Here is a 7,398-nt window from a genome sequence, read left to right as displayed (position 1 = left end):
GTGGTGTGGTGGATTGCCTCTGGGGCTGATGATGAACAGTACAGAGGAAGAACAACCTCGTGAGGGGTGTTCTTGAGCTGGTGCGGTGCTCTGCTAGGGAAGGATTCGATCCCCTTTCTACTGTGGTGGCTATCTCTATTTATAGAGGCCTTGGTCCTCTTCCCAAATATTGAGAGGGAAGGGAGCCAAAAACGTCCATTTTGAAGGGGGACAGCTAGTACAAGCTATCTTGACTAAAGTTGGTCTTCGACTGCCAAAGGCACTGGCGATGATGCCATCTTGGGCTTCACAGTGATCTCCATCCTGCTGCCTACTGGTCTTGGTCTAGTTGCACCGATAGGGAAACCTTCGCTTGATGCCTCGGTACCCCGCGCCTGCCCCCTTCGCACCAAAGAGGAAACGAAAACACTGCATTGGCTGGCGCCCGCCTGGCACCTACCTGGTCTCGATCGTCATGGCTTGCGTCACGAGCACCTCGCTAGGTACTCCTTGCCTTGATCTCTCTACCTCCTCGCGAGTCTGCCTGGTGAGGACGCCCCTGAGTAAGCCTTGCATCGTCCGCCCCACGAGACTTGGCCCCTCAAGAGGGTCTGGAACTTGGGTCGACGAAGACGGGCCGTACTGGGCCACTGCTTGAGCCACGTCGCAGGACGAAGGCAGGCAAGTTTGGGAACACCCGTTCCCAGGACGCCTACAATAGCCCCCGGGCCCAAGCCGCGCTCGGACTTGGTTTAGCAGCGAAGCCAAAGGGCAAGTGCAGAGCGCTGCAGGCCCCAACAATCTGCGGCCTTGGTCACCGCATGGCGGTTGATTGGACGTGGGCGTCTCTGCTTCCCCATGCTGCCTCGGCAATTGCCCGATTTGACGAGTCCCTGCTGCATGCAAACGGAGTCATCATTACCTGGAATCGTGGAGGCCGGCAGTTGGCATCCCTTGGGCTATAAATGTGGAGGGGCGCAAGCCCCCGCTGCACATCTCCCCTCTCCCCACTTGCTTCTTCTTCCTCCTTGCTCCAGTTGCTTGCCTTGTCCCATGGCGCCTGCGAAGAGGTTCTCGGCCGCAGAAAAGGGGAAGGCTCACTAGGAAGGGCTCGGCTCCCCTCCGCCAAAGTGCGACTGTGGTGGTCGCCCCCGCAAGCACCCCGTGACTCCTGCAGCGGCCCCTCGTGGTCGCGGTGCTGGTCCTTCGTGCTGTGATGGACGCCCGGTCGGCGGAGGAAGATGCACCGTGGCTGAGCGGCCTCCCCGACCACGCTTTCACTCGGCAGAGGTGCTTTCGAAGATTGTCGTGTGGTCGGTAGATCCGGCCGGCAACTGGCTCTAGCTCCCCCGCTTCTTTGCCGGTGAACTGCTGGCGGATGGCCCCGGCGGGCTCTGGCTGCAGGCGGACAGCTGCTGTAGCAGGGCTTCCTAGGTTGCTGCGGAGATCTCCGTTGCCAGGAACATGGCCCTGGCTCATTGCTGGTAGACGTTTCCCCGCGCGCGTGTCCTGGGCCGGCGGTGCACCATCCACTTCAAGTTCGATGGCGACGCGACCCTCTACATGAGGGTGTTCGGAGAAGATGGCCGCCATGTAGGGTGCTGCCCTGAAGACGATGACGGCGGTGAGGTGCTTGGTCTTGGTGATGGCTGCAACGAGGGCGAAGGCAAACCCAATCTTGGTGGCTGATAAGTCCATTTTGCATCATGCTTTTATATCAATATTTATTGCATTATGGGCTGTTATTACACATTTTATCGCAATACTTATGGCTATTCTCTCTTATTTTACAAGGTTTACCATGAAGAGGGGGAATGCCGGCAGCTGGAATTCTGGCTGGAAAACGAGCAAACATTGGAAACCTATTCTGCATTGCTCCAAAAATCCTAAAACTCCACGAAACTTATTTTTGGAATTAATAAGAATTATTGAGTGGAAGAAGTACACCAGGGGGCCCACACCCTGTCCAGGAGGGTGGGGGGGCGCCCCCCCCCCCTACTGGGCGCGCCCCTGTCTCCTGGGCCCCCTGGTGGCCCCCCGGTGTCCATCTTCTGCTATATGAAGGATTTTACCCTGGAAAAAAAATTGGGGGCAAGCTTACGGGACAAAACTCCGCCGCCACGAGGCGGAACCAATCTAGGGCTCTAGCGAAGCTGTTCTGCCGGGGACACTTCCCTCCGGGAGGGGGAAATCATCACCAACGTCATCACCAATGATCCTCTCATTGGGAGGGGGTCAATCTCCATCAACATCTCCACCAGCACCATCTCCTCTCAAAACCCTAGTTCATCTCTTGTATCCAATCTTGTATCCAAACCACAAATTGGTACCTGTGGGTTGCGAGTAGTGTTGATTACTCCTTGTAGTTGATGCTAATTGGTTTACTTGGTGGAAGATCATATGTTCAGATCCTTAATGCATATTATTACCCCTCTGATTATGAACATGAATATGCTTTGTGAGTAGTTATGTTTGTTCCTGAGGACATGGGTGAAGTTTTGCTATTAGTAGTCATGTGAATTTGGTATTCGTTCGATATTTTGATGAGATGTATGTTGTCTTTTCCTCTAGTGGTGTTATGTGAACGTCGACTACATGACACTTCACCATTATTTGGGCCAAGAGGAAGGCATTGGAAAGTAATATGTAGCTGATGGGTTGCTAGAGTGACAGAAGCTTAAACCCTAGTTTATGCGTTGCTTCGTTAGGGGCTGATTTGGATCCATATGTTTAATGATGTGGTTAGGTTTACCTTAATACTTCTTTTGTAGTTGCGGATACTTGCAATAGAGGTTAATCATAAGTGGGATGCTTGTCCAAGTAAGGGCAGTACCGCGAGCATCGGTCCACCCACATATCAAATTATCAAAGTACTGAACGCGAATAATATGTGCGTGATGAAAACTAGCTTGACGATAATTCCCATGTGTCCTCGGGAGCTCCTTTTGCATTATTAGAAATTGTCCAGGCTTATCCTTTGCTACATAAAGGATTGGTCCACCTTGCTGCACTTTATTTACTTGTTACTCGTTATAATTTATCTTATCACAAAACTATCTATTACCTACAATTTCAGTGCTTGCATAGAAAACCTTACTGAAAACCGCTTATCATTTCCTTCTCCTCCTCATTGGGTTCAACACTCTTACTTATCGAAAGGACTATGATAGATCTCCTACACTTGTGGGTCATCAAGACTCTTTTTTGGCGCCATTGCCGGGGAGTTTAGCGATTTTTGTGAGTGGAACTTGGTAAGGAAACATTTATATAGTGTGCTGAAATTTTCTGTTACTTGTCACTATGGAAACTAATCCTTTGAGGGGCTTGTTTGGGGTATCTTCACCCCAAACAGAAGAGCAAAGATTTGCTCCTCAATCTACTGAACTTTATGAAAATATCTACTTTGAGATTCCTTCAGGTATGATAGAGAAACTGCTAGCTAATCCATTTTCAGGAGACGGAACATTGCATCCTGATTTACACCTTATCTTTGTGGATGAAGTTTGTGGATTATTTAAGCTTGTAGGTATTCCCGATGACGTTGTCAAAAGGAAGGTCTTCCCTTTATCTTTGAAGGGAGATGCATTGACATGGTATAGGCTATGTGATGATACGAGATCTTGGAATTATAAGCGATTGAAGTTGGAATTTCACCAGAAGTTCTACCCTATGCATCTTGTTCATCGTGATCGTAATTACATATATAATTTTTGGCCTCGCGAAGGAGAAAGCATCGCTCAAGCTTGGGGGAGGCTTAAGTCAATGTTATATTCATGCCCCAATCATGAGCTCTCCCGGAAAATGATTATTCAAAACTTTTTTGCTTGGCTTTCTCTTAACAATCGCAACCTGCTCGATACTTCATGTGCTGGTTCTTATATGCTGAAGACTATTGATTTCAAATGGGACTTATTGGAAAGAATTAAACGCAACTCTGAAGATTGGGGTTCCAATGATGTAAGGAGTGAGGTATGACACCTAAGTTCGATTGTGTTAAATCTTTTATGGATACCGATACTTTTCGTGGATTTAGCGCTAAGTATGGACTTGACTCTAAGATAGTAGCTTCTTTCTATGAATCTTTTCCTACTCACGTTGATCTCCCTAAAGAGAAGTGGTTTAAATATAATTCTCCTGTTGAAGTGAAAGTAGTTGCACCTATTACAGTTGAAGAAAACACTATTACCTATAGTGATCCTATTTGTTCCTACTACTTATGTTCAGAAACCCCCATTTCCTGTTAGGATAAAGGATCATGCTAAAACTTCGACTATTGTTTGTAAGAGTAATATTAGGACTTATACACCTCTTGAGCAAATAAATTTTGAACCTAGTATTGCTATGGTTAAATATCTTTTGGACGATGATTGAGATGGGCATGTTATTTATTTCTGTGATGAAACTGCTAATATTGCTAGACCAGATACTAAGACACATAGACCCGTCGTAGGCATGCCTGTTATTTCTGTTAAAATAGGAGATCATTGTTATCATGGTTTTTGTGATATGGGTGCTAGTGCTAATGCGATACCTTATGATTTATATAAAGAAATTATGCACGACATTGCACCCGTTGAATTAGAAGACATTGATGTTACTATCAAGCTTGCTAATAGGGATACCAGTAAACCAGTTGGGATTGTTATAGATGTTGAAGTCTTGTGTGGGAAAGTTAAATACCCTGCTGATTTTCTTGTTCTTGCTTCCCCACAAGATAACTTTTGTCCCATTATTTTTGGTAGACCCTTCTTGAATACAGCTAGTGCTAAGATTGATTGTGAAAAAGATACTGTCACTATTGGCTTAGATGGTATGTCTCGTGAATTTAATTTTGCTAAGTTTCGTAGACAACCTCGTGATAGGGAACCACCTAGTAAGGATGAGATTATTGGTCTTGCTTCCATTGCTGTGCCTCCTACTGATCTGTTAGAACAATATTTGCTTGACCATGAAAATGATATGTTTATGAAGGAAAGAAGGGAAATAGATGAAGTGTTCCTTAAACAGGAACCTATGCTTAAACATAATCTTCCCGTTGAAATTCTTGGGGATCCCCCTCCACCCAAGGGTGATCCCGTGTTTGAACTCAAACCATTACCTGATAATCTTAAGTATGCTTATCTTGATGAAAAAAAAATATCCTGTTATTATTAGTGCTAACCTTTCACAGCAAAAAGAGGAAATATTATTGAAAACTCTGAAGAAGCACCGAGCTGCTATTGGATATACGCTGGATGATCTTAAGGGCGTTAGTCCCACGTAATAACACAAAATTAAATTGGAGGACGATGCCAAACCAGTTAGAGATCCGCAACGATGACTGAATCCCAAGATGAAAGAAGTGGTAAGAAAGGAGATACTAAAGCTCCTTGAGGCAGGTATAATTTATCCCGTTGCTGATAGTGATTGGGTAAGCCCTATCCATTGTGTTCCTAAAAAGGGAGGTATTACCGTTGTTCCTAATGATAAAGATGAATTGATTCCGCAAAGAATTATTACAGGTTATAGGATAGTAATTGATTTCCGTAAATTAAATAAGGCACTAAGAAAGATCATTACCCTTTACCTTTTATTGATCAAATGCTAGAAAGACTATCCAAACATACACATTTTTGCTTTCTAGATGGTTATTCTGGTCTCTCTCAAATACCTGTGTCAGTGGGGGATCAATCAAAAACTACTTTTACTTGCCCTTTCGGTACTTTTGCTTATAGACGTATGCCTTTTGGTTTATGTAATGCACCTGCTACCTTTCAAAGATGCATCATGGCTATATTCTCTGATTTTTGGGAAAAGATTTGTGAGGTATTCATGGATGACTTCTCCGTTTACGGATCCTCTTTTGATAATTGTTTGAGCAACCTTGATCGAATTTTGCAGAGATGCGAAGAAACTAGTCTCGTTTTGAATTGGGAAAAGTGTCACTTTATGGTTAATGAAGGCATTGTCTTGGGGCATAAGATTTCTGAGAGAGGTATTGAAGTTGATAAAGCTAAAGTTGATGCTATTGAAAAGATGCCATGTCCCAAGGACATAAAAGGTATAAGAAGTTTCCTTGGTCATGCCGGTTTTTATAGGAGGTTCATTAAGGACTTTTCTAAAATCTCTAGGCCTCTGACTAATTTATTACAAAAAGATATTCCTTTTGTCTTTGATGATGATTGTGTCGAAACATTTGAAATACTTAAGAAAGCTCTAATCACTACACCTACTGTAAAGCCACCTTATTGGAATTTACCTTTTGAAATTATGTGTGATGCTAGTGATTATGCTGTAGGTGTTGTTTTAGGGCAAAGAGTTGATAAGAAATTGAATGTTATCCAGTATGCTAGTAAGACTCTTGATACTGCCCAAAGAAATTGTGCTACTACTGAGAAAGAGTTTTTAGCAGTTGTGTTTGGATGTGATAAGTTTAGACCTTATATTGTCGATTCCAAAGTTACTATTCACACTGATCATGCTGCTATTAAATATCTTATGGAAAAGAAAGATGCTAAGCCTAAGCTCATTAGATGGGTTCTCCTACTTCAAGAATTTGATTTGCATATTATCGATAGAAAGGGAGCTGAGAACCCCGTTGCAGACAACTTGTCTAGTTTAGAGAATGTTCTTGATGACCCACTGCCTATTGATGATAGCTTTCCTGATGAACAATTAGTGGTCATTAATGCTTCTCATACTGCTCCTTGGTATGTTGATTATGCTAATTACATTGTTGCTAAATTTATACCTCCTAGTTTCACATACCAGCAAAAGAAAAAGTTCTTTTATGATTTAAGACATTACTTTTGGGATGACCCACACCTTTATAAAGAAGGAGTAGATGGTGTTATTAGACGTTGTGTGCCTGAGCATGAACAGGAACAAATCCTATGCAAGTGTCACTCTGAATCCTATGGAGGGCACCATGTTGGAGATAGAACTACACACAAGGTACTACAATCTGGTTTTTATTGGCCTACTCTCTTCAAAGATGCTCGTAAGTTTGTCTTATCTTGTGATGAATGTCAAAGAATAGGTAACATTAGTAGACGTCAAGAAATGCCTATGAATTATTCTCTTGTTATTGAACCATTTGATGTTTGGGGCTTTGATTATATGGGACCTTTTCCTGCCTCTAATGGTTACACACATATTTTAGTTGCTGTGGATTACGTTACTAAGTGGGTAGAAGCTATTCCAATTAGTAGTGATCATCATAACACTTCTATTAAAATGCTTAAAGAAGTTATTTTCCCGAGGTTTGGAGTCCCCAGATATCTTATGACTGATGGTGGTTCACATTTTATTCATGATGCTTTCCATAAGATGCTTGATAAGTATGATGTAAATCATAGAATCGCATCTCCTTATCATCCGCAGTCTAGTGGTCAAGTAGAGTTGAGCAATAGAGAGCTCAAATTAATTTTGCAAAAGACT

This window comes from Triticum aestivum, chromosome 4B (assembly GCF_018294505.1).
Source record: "Triticum aestivum cultivar Chinese Spring chromosome 4B, IWGSC CS RefSeq v2.1, whole genome shotgun sequence".
Lineage (NCBI taxonomy): Eukaryota > Viridiplantae > Streptophyta > Magnoliopsida > Poales > Poaceae > Triticum > Triticum aestivum.
The sequence above is the reverse complement of the archived record's forward strand: the minus strand, read 5'-3'. Positions refer to the sequence as shown.